Here is a 16,055-nt window from a genome sequence, read left to right as displayed (position 1 = left end):
GGCAGTCGTTCTTCCCGCGAACCAAACGCGACTGGAACAGGAGAGGGAGGTAGTGACAGTGGCACGTAAAGTGTTCTCCGCCACACACCGTTGGGTGGTTTGCGGAGTATAAATGTAGACGTAGATGTAGATAAAAACGGGAGTTACTGGTGCTTTTTACCCATTGCTAGCAACGCTCTGCTCCTTCAGAGGCGTACGCTACATTGCGGCTAGAAGAGGGACGAGTCTGTCTGTCTGCCCGTCCGTGAGACTTTAGAAAGCGTTAGATGTATCAAATAGAAGTGGTCTATGGTCCCTATACGATGTAGAAAATGTAAGCTTCTGCGTCAGCACAATCGAAAGATACGGCCATTTCTGTCACATATTTTGATATTCGCAAACTCACTCATCAAAACCTATAGGGTACTTCCGGTTGACCTAGAATCACGAAATTTAGCAGGAAGCAAAGTTACACAGTAGAAGTAAAAGAAAAAAATTGAAAAATTGTTAATTTGTAATGATAGGTCGATAAACAAATAGTTTCTGGTCATTTGTTATTCGACTGTCAGTCTGTCCGACTGTTATGGTCTTGTTTTCTCAGGAAAGGGTGGATGTATCAAGTTGGAATTTATATCATCTACTGTCCCTTGGCGGTGTAAAAAAACACAAACTCTGTCATCAAAATCTATAGTGTCCTCTTGACATAGCATCATATAATTTGGCAAGAAATTAGGTTCTACCGTACAAGAACAGGATAAATCTGAAAATTACTAATCTATAATTATATCATACGATTTTTTAATCCATCTGTCTGTCTGTCTGTCTGTTAGGACCCCATTTCCTCAGAAACGGGTAGACATATGAAGTTGAAATTTACGTCACATACTGAGATATACCGTCCCTATACGGTGTCAAACGTTTAAGCCGATAAATCAATCTAATCGAAAGATATGACCATTTATGTCACATATGCTGACGCTCGCTAACCCACTCCTCAAAACCTAGAGGGTACTTCCCGTTGACCTAGAATCATTAATTTTGGCATGTAGTAATGTTCCATACTATAAATAGAGAAACAATCCGAAAATTGTTGATTTGTAATTACATCACACGAAACATATTTTTTGTCCTTTGTTTTCAGATTATTCACTATCCATCTGTTAAGATCCCTTTTCGCGTGGACGTATCAAGTTGAAATTTGTGTCACATGCTAAAATCTGCGGTCACTTGGCGGTCTAAAAGGAAGGGAAGGAAGATCGAGTTTAACGTCCTGTCAACACTGAGGTCATTAGAGACAAAGCATAAGCTCGAATTGTGTCAAGGATGAGGAAGGAAAGCGGCCGTGACCTTTCAAAGGAACCATCCCGCCATTGGCCTAGAGTGATTTAGGGAAATCACCGCTGGCGGTATAAGAAAATTTATACTTCTACGTATATGCAGTCAAATGAAACGGTAATTTACGTAGATTATTTTGATGCTTGCAAACTCGCTCATCAAAACGAGTAGGGTATCCCCTTCCCCCTTGACCAAGAATCATGAAATTTAGCAAGCAGCAAGGTTTCAAGGTTTCAAAGCATACGTAACGGAAAAAAATCCGAAAATTGTTAATTTTTAATTACATCACACGATTTTTTCATTTCTTATGCTACTGTCTGTCTTTACGTCTGCTAAGACCCGTTTTCTTATGAGTTAAAATAGGAGATCTAAAATTAGATAAAACATTTAAACCAAATACATTACTGAACGTCTTGTAATTCGCGAGACCGATATCTTGTCATTATCACTCTCTATAACAGGCCAATATCGTCGATATAGATAGTCTCGATTCTTGGAATGGATGAACTATCTGCATACATAACTGAGTTTCTCCAGCCGGCCGCGGTGGTCTAGCGGTTCTAGGCGCTCAGTCCGGAACCGCGCGACTGCTATGGTCGCAGGTTCGAATCCTGCCTCGGGCATGGATGTGTGTGATGTACTTAGGTTAGTTAGGTTTAAGTAGTTCTAAGTTCTAGGGGACTGATGACCACAGCTGTTAAGTCCCATAGTGCTCAGAACCATTTGAACCATTTTTTTTTTTTTTAGTTTGTCCAGAACCCTCGGAGCACGAGTCCTATTCGCACTAGGTCAATTTTTATGCCGGCCGTTGTGGCCGAGCGGTTATAGGCACTTCAGTCAGGAACCGCACGACCACTACGGTCGCAGGTTCGAATCCTGCCTCGGGCATGGATGTGTGTGATGTCCTTAGGTTAGTTAGGTTTAAGTAGTTCTAAGTTCTAGGGGATTGATGACCTCAGATGTTAAGCCCCATAGTGCTCAGAGCCATTCTTTCAATTTTTATCTATTATGAATATACACTTAATTGTTTCACTTTAGGCAGTACTCCTTAACTATTGGTGTTTTGCTTAAAAGGCTCAGGACCACTTGGCTTTCCAGTTCATTAATGGTGCTTCTGTGCCTTACGTGTACATAAACCGTGGTGGAATCAGACTCTGTGTAGCACTATCAAAAAGCCATTACTTACACAAACATGGCACTGCTGAATGGTAAAAGGTCTGATGACAGTCACCTGCACGAGACTATTGCACTTAGGACACAACATTCAGAAAGGACGATGCCACCGAAGAAGTCTGCGATAAAGAATATCTTTCTGATATTGGTGAATGAGCCTCGAGACGACTTCGTACACAACAATGAAGTAACACTATTTTAGACGAGGTTTAACGTGGACTACAAGTTGGGTGGTAGGCCTAGTACATCGACACTGCTTCCGTTCTTGTTGCATTCCTCTAGTCGAGGTAGCGTCTTAGATCTGCTGGTGACAAACAGATCCAAAATTTTCGATCCATTTGGCGTAGAAGAGTGAAACAGTGACCACAAGGTCGTTGCAACATCACTGAATACGGTTTTACATAGGAATACAAAGAACGGTAGGAAGATCTTCCTGTTTAACGACAGCTGACGTGGCAAGTCAACATGAAAATTTCATCTTCAACATTGACGATGTTCAAGAGCATTTTACAATAGGTTTTAGAAAGGTATATCCCGAGAAAAGTTGTGAGGAGTGGACAAGACCCGCCGTGGTTCGAAAATCGTGTCAGCAAGAGTCTACGAAAGAAAGGAGAGCTTCGCTACAAGTCTAAATGTAGCCAGGGTCTCACAGACAAACTAAAACTAGACGAAGCCTAAATCAGCTCAAGTAGGGTCATGACTCATGCGTTCAACGAATTAGGAAGTAAAATTATATCTATCCACTTGCCAGATAATTCTAGGAACTTCTGGTCTTATGTTAAATTAGTAAACGAATCGAAGCCACCTGTCTAGACGCTGTATGGTCATAATGGCGTAGAAACGGAGGATGGCACAGAAAAGGCCGAAACAGTAAACGTCTTTTTCCGAAACTGTTCCGCAGAGGAAATTCGTACTGTAGGTCTTCCTTTAAATTGTCGCACGAACGACAAAATGACAGATATCGAAATAAGTTACTAACAGACAGAAAAGCAACTGAATTCGCTCAACAGAGCGATCCTATAAGGGTTTCTGATTTAACGATTGAGGTACGGAATCCTAAAAGTCCAACTATTAATAACAGGTGACTGTAAATGACGTATGTAATATAGGTAATTTCCAGTATTCCTGTAGTGTTAGCAAGAAAATCGATGAAAGATGAGAAACGTTATTGCCGTAAAGTGACAATGGGCACTTGATCCAAGCCTGAAATGACCCTTAGAGGCCTGTTGACAAAGTCGCACACAAGCCGTTTTGTCCGGGACACATCTGAGACACAGCCAAGTCTGCTGAACTACTTTGAGAATGCAAGTTCGTGCAGAACTGAGAATGCAAGAGCGTGGTTTATGTCTTCGGCATCTCCAGTCCTTCGCACACTTGGTGCAGGATTATCTTTTACTCATTGTAATACTCGCTCGTCCATATCCCGCAGAAGGACAGTACGTTGCCTAAGCTGATCCCTTGCTCGTGTTGTCAATGATCCTGAGTCTGCAAGTCGATGGAACTGCCGCTAAACTTTTTTCACATGTATTTCGACGTACATGCCACGTGTCTGTCGATTACCCAAGGTAAAGTACTATGTCTGGTACTTCCCGCGTGGAAAAATAGGACGCCATTTTTAGGTTGTTCACACTTGGTGGACACAATCATTGCGTAAGTCTTGCGGTCAATAGCGAAACTGAGAAACAGCTTTCGGTGGTTCATTTAAACTTACCTCGAGAGAAGTTCGTCAGCACACGATCAGGCAGTATACATCACGGCAGAGGCAAGTTAGATCGGTTGCGAAATGGAAATCGCAGTGAAAATCAAAAACACCTTATTTGCAACATTTAGCTATACCTCTCAGCTACTCATCTACATGGTCGCCGCTCCGACTTGGACACTTCTCGTAGCGTGGTACCAACTTTTGAATTCCATCTTCATACAAGGCAGCCGCCTGTGCTTTCCGCCAGTTCTCTATGCTGGTCTGCAGCTCGTTGTCTGCCAAAATCCTCACATCCAGCGGTTCATGTGAGCAAAGAGACGAAAATCACGGTGAGCCGAGTACGGGCTGTATGGTGGGCTATCAAACCCTTCCCATCGAAAACGTTGGAGGAGCGTCTGTGTTGTAGCTGCAGTGTGCGGCCGAGCATTGTCATGAAAATGGACACTGTCTGATGGCAATATTCCTATGGGCCGGTTCTGAGTTACCATTTGTCGACGATTTTCTCTAATAGCCTGATCCACTCGCTGAAAAAGATCATCAGTTGACATTTCGCCCCAGAGTGCCTGCATCAGGAACGTCTGTTAAGTCCCTCTTCGAAGTTAATGCAAGATTGCCACACTATGTTACCTCTCATGACAATTAAGTTACGTGGGCTGCTTGAAACCAGGCTGAATCTCCCAGCATCTAAAAAATGGAATGGCAGCACGAACTTTTTGACGGAAGACTCTATTGTTCTAGGCAAGTGCTCACTGTCGCCTCAGAACTGAAAACAACGATCGACGGGAAGATTATAGACACTGTGCAACACATCTGAACAAAGCTTCATCGGATTTTTAACTGTTGTTTTAATTTCGCGACCGATCGGATCCTGAAAAACAGATGACCCTCACAATTCTTTTATGTAAGCTACTTTCTACATCTTTAATGTCTGTTGCTGATAGTAAGCTACAAATATTCTATTTTCCGCCTCTAGCCTCTGCGGAGTGCTGCTTAGATTCTCACGTCCCACAGGAAGCAAGCATTGTCGCTTTATCTTTGCTGGCGTTCCTCCCCTCGGAGCAGCACAACCGGAAGGCTTGTCTCTCTCATCCTGCTAGTCGCACGCCATTCGGAAAGTTTATTACCGGCGCATTATTCATGAGCCAGTCCATTCTTAGTAGTTGAGCAGTGCGCAGTGCCGGCACAACTGCTCGTAAACCCGGCGCCCCGAGGTCTTACTGCAGTTGCCGCTTGTTCTTTATTAATTTGCTATTAGACCTCACTGAACTCACTACCCTAATTCATTCCGCTGGCAATTCTCTCATAGTAAGCTGTGCCTTTAACGCTGCATAGAATCCTTGCTATTTCAAATATAATTCATTGCCCAAAACCACAGTTGCAAATATTACCACTCCACGTATATTCCCATCCATAAAGTTAGCTAGCTAGGTAGATAAATCCATTTCCAAATGGGTTAATTGGGTGCTTTCAATCGTAATTGTGCGGAACGAGTCAATTTGCATTCGCGGATTTGGCCACAAGCTGGAAGCTTACAGCTAAATATCACGATGGCTTAAATTTATCAACAGAAATGAAAGTATTATTTTCAGTCACCGCTCATGCGTTTTGTGAAACACATTTTAAACAATTAACAAAGTAAACGTATCAGTCTTTGATGCTATACGTAAATTTAACAATCAAAGTAAATATGAAATTTCCTGGCAGAGTAAAACTGTCTGCCGGAATGTATCTGGAAACAAAGCGATATGTTGATCAGCTTCACTCAACATGCTACTAGTTTTCAATTAAAAATTATGTCGTAAAGAAGAGGTATTTTACCTGTAGAAAATATAGTCGTTTATAGTGAAACACTGGGCGAAATCTACCGATCTGAATAATTTTATTCCAATGAGATTTCGTACGTACAAATCCTCCATTAGTTTCCAGTGAGTTTTCAGACGGAATTAATCCAGCATCCTGATTAGCTTCCTTATCCCTAGCAGGGCTTTCGCCATCTTCTGCACTCGTCGTCGCACTACCAACAATCTTTTCTTTGTTATTATAATAGTGGAGCGTGCTAGCTTCAACTTAGATTTAAAAGGTTGATACGATGGCAAAGAGAGTTTACTGTTCGATTTAAATGAAGTCAAAGGCTAGTTCTCAAAGAAAGGCTGAACGTACCGAGAGTGAGTGTTAAGAAGCGAAATGCAAGAAACATTGAATGAATTCGAATGTAAAATTTTGTCAAACGATCTGACGGAAAATCCTAAGAAGATTCGGTCTTATGCATAGTAAATATGCGGATGGAAATCATCTTTCCAGTCGCTCAGTGATTATACTGATAACCAAATGGAAGACGACAGACAGAAGTTCGAAATAATGAATTCGATCTTCTGAGATTGTTTCACTGCGGAAGAATGTAATACGATTTCTTCTGTCAGTCGTCGCAGGAACGGGGAATTGTCCGCTATTGAGATAAGCCTTCATGGAATAGACAAACTAGTAAAATTACTCGACAGTGGAAGAACGGTTGGACCTGACGAGATACCAGATGCACATAAATATAGGTTTACATCGTTGACGTCAATCTGGCGTAGAATTATGGAACATTTTTTACGCTCATGTGTTATAACGTTTTGGAGAACGAAAATTTCCTCTATGAAAATCAACATGGATTCCGCAAAGAGAGCTCTAGTGAACCTTAGCTAGATCCGTTCGTCCATTACATACGAAGCGCCTTAGATAAAGGCTTTATGTTGCTTAACTTCCGGAAAGCATTCTATACAGTTTTACATTGACATTTAATGAACAAATTACGAGCTTTTCTAGTATTGATTTGTGTTTAAATCCAGAACTTCCTTAGAGAAGAACTCTACGTTCTTAAAAAACAAAAAACAAAAAAAATCGACATTTACAAAGGCAATTTCAGGAATACCCCAAAGGTACGTCATAGGTCCGGTATTGACTACAATTTGTGTGAATGATCTAGTGGAGAGCAATGGAGGTTCTGCGACGCTACCGGCTATTGTCTGTAGCAATGGTTCCCAACCTGGGGTAATTACCCCTGAGGAACAAAATTAAATTGTCTGAGGGGAAAAAACTCAAGATTCGATTCTGCTTCAGTCATGAAACTGAATTATTTTCAAAAGATACTTACTATTATCACAATTTTGGAGGACTCTAATATTGGTTACATAAGTTATCAATAGTTACTTTTTCTCAATTAGTGGCATTAATGCAGTGAAGGTTACAGGTTCCTCACACAGTCCATCCACTACACACATACCTTGTGCTTTGTCCAGTACATCGTTGATGATAAAAGTGACACATGTAAGTAACAACTGCTAAATATCTCAAGAAAATGTATCCTTCAAGTTGTAGATAGTACCTACAATAGGCCAAAATTTGGTTCATTACAAGTTTCGAAATAGATAAATGAATTAATTGACAGCGCTACTCAGCAATGGCTACATGAGGGCTGCTGTAGTACTGTACACAGTACTATTATTACTGTTACTATTAATGGGTGTGATCAGACAGAAAGCATTAACAGCCTGAAGTCTTCCAATTTCTGACAGTTCAGAAGGAAGGAGTGTAGCGATCAAGTGATTTATGAGCAAAAAGTATAGTGCATGTATTTTAACATAGTTGATTTTAAATGGGGTTGCAGTGTGCGGGTCAAGCAAGTGCAGCAATGGAGAGGAGTAATGCAGGGGAAGAAGTACGTTTTGTAGCAAGTCTCTACCCTCACTGTGGATAGTTAGCATTCTTATCTGAGAAGAAGTTGTGGTTAGCTCTTGCAATACATCACGAATTCCTTCTCATTCATTGTAACAGACAGACAGACACACACACACACACGCACATACACACGGACTAAACATCATTCATCTTTTATAATTTTGAAAATAAAAGTGTTCCAAGAAAAGTCTTTCATCCTATAGTTTAGTTAGATTCTGATGTTTGTGATAATGTGGGGGCGAGGGGGCAACAGAAGGCGGGGGGGGGGGGGGATTTAGCTTATGTCTGATTGCACGGAGGGGTAATGGTCTAAGGATGGTTGGAACCACTGGTCTACGGGAAGGTTGCATCGCTAGGGAACGATAGCGAAATGCAGGAAGAATTACAGAGGATCCCTTGTTGAAGAAGGGACTATCAGTTTTCTATCAACGCAACTAAACGGATTGTCCATCAACAGACAAATGACTGGGCGCAATAATTACCGTAAAGTACATAGGAGTAGCTATCCGGAGCGACGTAATGTGGAATGATCACGTAACACAAATAGTAGGACAGCCAGATGCCAGACTGAATTTCACTGAGAGAATCTTAAGGAATTTAATTCATCCACGAGTAGTGAAAGTGTCTCGCACATTGTGTCGTCAGCTACCTCACAGCCTTTGCAACAAGTTTGTCTCATCCAATTAGTGTAAATAAGGGGTTAAATGTAGCAAACACTCGTTTAAATTCGCGCCTGCTCCATTTTGTATTCGCTGCGTGTCCGGGCGCTTGTTAATGAGGCAAAACATTACGACCACCTGCTTAAACGCTTGTTTTGTCCGTCTTTGGAAGGAAATACATAACTGATTCTGCGTATCAGGGATCCGGCAGTTTGTTCGCAGGCTTTTGGCGGTGTGTGGCATTAGATGTCTACGCACATGTGATGTAACTTGGGTAAATAAAGAGACGCAGATTTGCGTACGCGATGATGGCGCCCGATAGCGACCCAGATGGTTTCCACAGAATTTACATCAGGTGTATTTGGTCGCCGAGACATCAAGTAGAGTTCGCTATAATACTCCTCAAACCACTGCAGAACATTTCTGGCTCCGAGATACGGGCAAATATACTGCTGAAAGGTGGCATCGCCGTCGGCGAACACTTCAAGCATGAAAGTATGCAGGTGGTTCGCAGCTGTCAGCGTGTCTTCGATTACTACCACAGGTGCCATACAAGCGCAGGAGAATGTCTCCCATAGCATAATACCGCTCCCAACGGCTTCCGTCCGTAGTGCACTGCATATTTCGAGACGCCGTTCACTCCGTTGATGGCGTTTGTGGAGACGACCATCGAGTTAGTGTGGTAAAAATGTGAGCCGACACGTTTTCACTGATCGACTGTCGAATCCCGGTGGTTCTGTGCCCACTGCAATCGTAAACTGACGATGCCGTTGCGTCAAGATGTAAACACGTAGGTGCGCTCCGAAACGCTTGTGCACGCACCAGCATTGAGCTCTTTCTGCAGAGATGCCACAAATCACCATCCCAATTTAAAGAGAAGACAAGCCTCGAAATCTCATATTCTGTGAAGAGTCGTGGACGTCCAATTATTTAACGCCTAGTGGTAGTTTCTCTGCCCTCCAACCTCTTTCCGTAGATGCTCTCGACAGTGCCACGTAAACATTCGACCAGTTTCGCCGTTTACGAGATGCTCGTTCACAGGCTCTGCGCAATAATAATCTGCTCTTTGTCAAAATCCCTTATCTCAATGGAATTCCCCGTTTGGAGCCCATATCTTCGCTAGACTGATCCCCCGTTCGTGTCTGCTACGCTTACATCCTTTTGTTTCTGCGGCATGTGCCAGCAACGCCGCGGTGGTCAGTGGTCATAATGTTTCGGCTGATCATTGAATATCTGAGAGTCGTTGGAAATGAAGTCTTGTCTAACTTGGATCTTCTTCCTAAGTAAGCGTATGTTTGTTTAATAACAAACTTGAGTGTTGAGACAGTTTTGCTTCCTTTGGCAGTTTATAGGAGTTTGAAATCATATGGAAACTGCTGTGTGCGCCCTCTCCGGCAGTTCTACGCCCCTGTGGCCTCTATTCGCCTTCGCAACTGCTGGTATGCGTAACTTATTGCAATCCGGTCAGCACTTGGCTATAACTCGTGCTCCGAATGTCGCACAAAACTAACTTTCCCTATCCTAAATGGCGGTGCCGCTACACACACAAGTCCCTGGTTGGAGACAGATCTCGTTTCAAGCAGGCTAAGGCCGCGTGTCAACACTCTGTAGAGCATGTTTGGTTACAACAGCGGCATGTGGGCGAGCGTTTTCCTTTTGGAAAAGACCCCCTGGAAAGCTGTTAATGAATGGCAGTACAACAGGTTAAGGAGCCAAACTGACGTACAAATCCGCAGTTAGGGTGCATGGGAAAACCACGAAACCGCTCCTGCTGTCATACGAAATCGCAGTCCGGACTAAAGCTCTAGGTGTAGGTCCAGTGTGTCTAAGCACACAGGTAGGTTGTTTGCTGGCCCTCAACTGACCTCCTTCTAATCACGGGCACCGAAGAAGAACTAGCTTTCAACAGAAAACGCAGTAGATCTCCACCATGCCCTCCAATGACTTCTTGCTTGACGCCACTGAATTTGCAAACGGCAGTGGTTTGGGGATTGTGGAATGCATGCTACAGGGCGTCTGGCTCGGCGCTGTCTGTGAAGTAACCAAATTCTAACAGTTCGTTGCGTCATTGTGGTGCCAGTTGCTGCTCGCATCACTGGTGCAATGCAGTACAATGCGCCAGAGCCATACGCCGACACGATGGTGTTAGCTCTCAGTAGTGTAATGTGGGCATCAGGAGTCGGGTCTTCTTGCGGGCGTACATTCTCGTGTCCACCACTGCCAGCAATCACGTGTAGTTGCTACATTCCTGCCTCGTCTTCCTCTACAGGTTGTGCCCTCTACAGTTCCCTCTAGTACGAAGGAAGTCATTCCCTCATGTCTTAACTGATGTCCTATCATTCTGTGCCTTCTCCTTATCAGTGTTTTCCTCATATTCTTTCCCTCTCCGATTCTGCGCAGTACCTCCTCATTCCTTACCTTAACAGTCCACCTAATTTTCAACATTCGTCTGTAGCACAACATCTCAAATGCTTCGATTCTCTTCTATTCCGATTTTACCACAGTCCATGTTTCACTACCATACAATGCTGTACTCCAGACGTACTTTCTCAGAAATTTCTTCCTCAAACCAAGGCCGATATTTGATATTAGTAGACTCCTCTCGGCCGGGAATGCCCTTTTTGCCATTGCTAGTCTGCTTTTGATGTCCTCCTTGCTCTTTCCGTCATTGGTTATTTTACTGCGTAGGTAGCTGAATTCCTTAACTTCATCTATGTCGAAACGTCAATCCTGATGTTAAGTTTCTCGCTCTTCTCATTTCTGCTACTTCTCATTACTTTCGTCTTCGATTTACTCTCAATCCACATTCTGTACTCATTAAACCGTTCATTCCATTCAGCAGATCATGTAATTCTTCTTCACTTTCACTCATGATAGCAATGTCATCAACGAATCGTATCTTTGATATCCTTTCACCTTGAATTTTAATTTCACTCTTGAACCTTTCTTTTATTTCAATCATTGCTTCGTCGATGTACAGATTGAACAGTAGGGGGCAAAGACTACATCCCTGTCTTACACTCTTTTTAATCCGAGCACTTAGATCTTGTTCGTCCACTCTTATTATTCCCTCTTGGCTCTTGTACATCATGTATATTACCTGGCTCTCCCTATAGCTTAACCCTATTTTTTCTCAGAATTTCGAACATCTTGCACAATGTTACACTGTCGAAGACTTTTTCCAGATCGACAAATGCTATGAACGTGTCTTGATTTTTCATCAGTCTTGCTTCCATTATCAACCGCAACGTCAGAATTGCCTCTCTCGTGCCTTTACTTTTTCTGAAGTCAAACTGATCGTCATCTACCACATACTCAATTTTCTTTTCCTTTCTTCTGTTTAATATTCTTGTCAGCAAGTTGGGCCGGCCGGTGTGGCCGTGCGGTTAAAGGCGCTTCAGTCTGGAACCGCGTGACCGCTACGGTCGCAGGTTCGAATCCTGCCTCGGGCATGTATGTGTGTGATGTCCTTAGGTTAGTTAGGTTTAATTAGTTCTAAGTTCTAGGCGACTGATGACCTCAGAAGTTAAGTCGCATAGTGCTCAGAGCCATTTGAACCATTTTTGAACCAAGTTGGATGCATGACCTGTTAAGCTGATTGTGAGATAATTGTCGCACTTGTCAGCTCTTGCAGTCTTCGGAATTGTGTGTATGATTTTTCCCGAAAGTCAGATGGTACGTCGCCATACTCATACATTCTACACACCTACGTGAGTAGTCATTTTGTTGCCACTTCCCCCAATAATTTTAGAATTCCTGATGGAATGTTATCTATCTCTTCAGCCTTACTTAATCTTAAGTCTTCTAAACCTCTATTAAATTCTGATTTGAATACTTTGTTCCCCATTTTTTTCTAAATCGACTCCGGTTTACTCTTCTATCACATCGTACAAATTTTCCCCCTCATAGAAGCTTTCAGTGTATGATTTCCACCTGTCCACTCTTTCCTCGGCATTTAGCACTTGAATTCCCGTTGCGTTCTTAATGTTACCACACTTACTTTTAATTTTACCGAAGGTTGTTTTGACTTTCCTGTATTCTGAGCCTGTCCTTCCGACAATCATTTCTTTTTCGAGCTCTTCACGTTTTTCACGAAGCCGTTTCGTCATAGCTTCCTTGCACTTACTGTTAATTTCATTCCTCAGCGACTTATATTTCTTTATTTTTGAGTTTCTCGGAACATTTTTGTACCTCATTCTTTCATCGAGCAAATGATCTATTTCTTGTGTTACCCATGGTCACTTCTCAGTTTCCTTTCTTTGTACCTATGTTTTTCTTTTTAAAACTTCTGTATGGCCCTTTTTAGATATGCCCATTCCTCTTCAACTGCACTGCCTACTGAGCTATTCCTTATAGCTGTATCTCTAGCCTTAGAGAACTTCAAGCGCATCTCGTCATTCCTTAGTACTTCTGTATCCCCCACTTCTTGCGTATTGATTCTTCCTGACTAACTGCAAACTTCAGCCTACTGTTCATCACTACTATATCGACATCTTAGTCTATATCTGATCCTGGGTACACCTTACAATCCGGTATCTGATTTCGGAATCTCTGTCTGACCATGATGTAATCTGACTGAAATCTTTCCGAATCACCCGGCCTTTACCAAGTATGCTCTTGTGATTCTTGATCAGAGTATTCGCTATTACTAGCTGAAACTTGCTACAGAACTCAATTAGTCTTTCTCCTCTTCCTTTCCCTACAACTGCATTCCAGTCACCCACGGATACTAGATTTTTGTCTCCCTTTACGTACTGTATTACCCTTTCAACATCCCTATATACTTTCTGTAGCTCTTCATCTTCAGATTGCTACGTCGGCATGTATACCTGAACTACCGTTGTCGGTGTTCAAACATAGTGAGGTGTTAATATTGGCGTCTGCCTTGTAGGTAGTCTTGAGTAACATCAGCTCACCATGTCCAATGTACTAGCACCATTCTTCTGCGACTGTGCGAAATTTGAATAGACATCATCTTTCGGATGTAGAAACACGCCTACCAACGTTCGTATATGTCCCACAACTCCTTCTCGGTCTTGCGATTTTTAACGTCGGTATATTTTAAGTGAATTTTTAAATTAATTATTAAATATCAGGATTTAAAATTCATTTCGAGACATTGGATGTGTTATTCATTCCGGTACGATTGAAAAGAAATGACTTACCAAGCACCTGGCCGACCGAGTCGTGGCTATTATTCGTCAGTCTGGGACCAAGTTGGATTAGAAGGGACAGAGAAGATTCAATGAAGAGTGGCGTGTTTTTGTCACTGGATCATTAAGTTAACGTGAGAGTATTACAGAGAGTCTCAAAGAAACTATAGTGGCAGATATTATAAGACACACGTTGTACTAAACGAAGACTTTAACTGTTGAAATTTTGAGAGACTAGACGGTAAACCTACTATTTCCTCTCACATACATCTTGCGAAATGACCATGACTTATCAGTCGTGAACGGAACAGGGGGTTAAAGACGGTCGTGGAAGATGTAGTCTCTACGAAGTCACATGTACTCTCTGCTAGACATCGTGAGATAGCTTAGGGAGTATATACTATCCAATCAGAAGTATTCGGACACCTGTACGTGATGTTTAATTAATCACTAGATGCCACGAGAGGCGGATCCACGAGTATAAAACGAGGCGGCGAGTATTGTGTTACTAGAAGCAGCAACAACAGGATGGCTTGGTCTGAAGAGCTCAGTGACTTCGAATGTGTAGTCAGTGGATGTCGCCTGAGTAACAAAACCATCAGGGAAATTTCAAACTACAGCTAAACCAAGTCCAGGCGCGTCTCATGTGCTGATGGAATTGCGGAGAGTGACTGTAAAAATCGCATAAGGCCAGTGGATGGAATCATTCATCAGTTAGAAACTGCTGTCATCACTCCACCTAACGCAGTGACAGTTGGTAGGGAGTTAAAAAGAATGGGGTCCAATAGTAGAACAGCTTCCCATAAGGCGCACGTTTCTGTCGTCATCGCTAAGAGACGCTTGTGGAAGTGTGAAAAGCGACGCTGCTGGACACTGGATGACTGGAAACGAGTGATTTGGGGTGATGAACCACGCTACGGCCTGTGGCAAGCCGATGGAAAGGTTTAGGTTTGGCGAATGCCTGGAGAACGTTGTACGCTATCATGTGTAGTGACCAGAGTGAAGTACTCAAGACGGTGTTACGGTATGGGTGTGTTTAGAGTGTGGTCCCCTTATTCCACTTAACGCGGAAGGATATATACACATTTTACAGTCTTGAGTGATACATACAGTAGAGGAACAGTTCGGAGACGATAAAGCAGCATTTGTGAGGCAGACGTTTTTGGACACAACAATCCGTAAATGGACTGCCCTGCCCATAGTTCCGACCTGAACCCAATGGAACACATTTGGGACTAGTTAGATTGTCGACTTCGCTCCATACCCCAGCGTCCAAATTCACTACCTTATCTGGTTTCAGCTCCTTCACAGACCTTCAGACACCTCACTGAAAGGGTCTTCGGCAGAGTTCAAGGCGTCATAAAGACGCATGGTGGACACATCCAACATTAATCTCCACTAATAGGTGTCCGGATTGTTTTGATAAAATAGTGCGGATGCAAAATACTCTGCTGGCACTGGAGGCATACTTAGGTGCGTGACAACAACACCCTCACACAGTGTGCGAAATTCTGTTCTCCCAGTTTATGATGTCTTTTTATTTTTGTAAATGTATACATTTAACAGAAATTTTAAAAGTCCAAAAGCTTCTCTAGCATTTCAAGCTACATAGATTTTTTAAAAACATTGTGAGGTTCTAGTGGACGCTTCGAAATAACTTTTTGATATGTGACCAGATTTGATAGCCAACGTCACTTTTTAATTAACTTATGAATAAATAAAGGACGTGAGCGGTTACACGCCTCTGATTTAATTGATATGAACAGACGTAACGAGGGGAAAAAGATTTTATCGCTATCTAGATGATACCCTGGTATTCAATATATCAGAAGTTTATTAACTAACCTGTCAAGAAATAGGACAAATTATTCATAAGATCACTGAATTTTGCACTGAACATAAAACCTAAGGAACTCGAGAAATCTCAGGTTGTGATATACGGTCTAACGAAGGAGCAGAAGACTGAATTTTAAAATACGATAATCTTAATTAATCTTACAAAAGAGCCAGTTGAAACACACAAAAGAAATAGAGAAATTTTAGTCAAACAAAAGAAAGACCATGAAGTCGATGAAAAGTAAAAAAATTATCATGGATTGCCATTCAAACAGCTTAGGATGTGTTCCTCCTACCTTCGAAATTAATGGATGTTCCTCTGTCGCATTCCAAAATAATATTTTCCCAATAAATATGTAATGCTGGAGGTACTAAAAAATTATGTTCTCGGATGTATCAGAGGAACCACAGCGGAGGACACAATATGAAATAGGTACAAGCTACTGCTTTTATTCCTGTTAAATGTTCAGAAATAAGAAACATGAAAATTAGGGCGAA

Source organism: Schistocerca serialis, chromosome 6 (assembly GCF_023864345.2).
Source record: "Schistocerca serialis cubense isolate TAMUIC-IGC-003099 chromosome 6, iqSchSeri2.2, whole genome shotgun sequence".
Lineage (NCBI taxonomy): Eukaryota > Metazoa > Arthropoda > Insecta > Orthoptera > Acrididae > Schistocerca > Schistocerca serialis.
The sequence above is the reverse complement of the archived record's forward strand: the minus strand, read 5'-3'. Positions refer to the sequence as shown.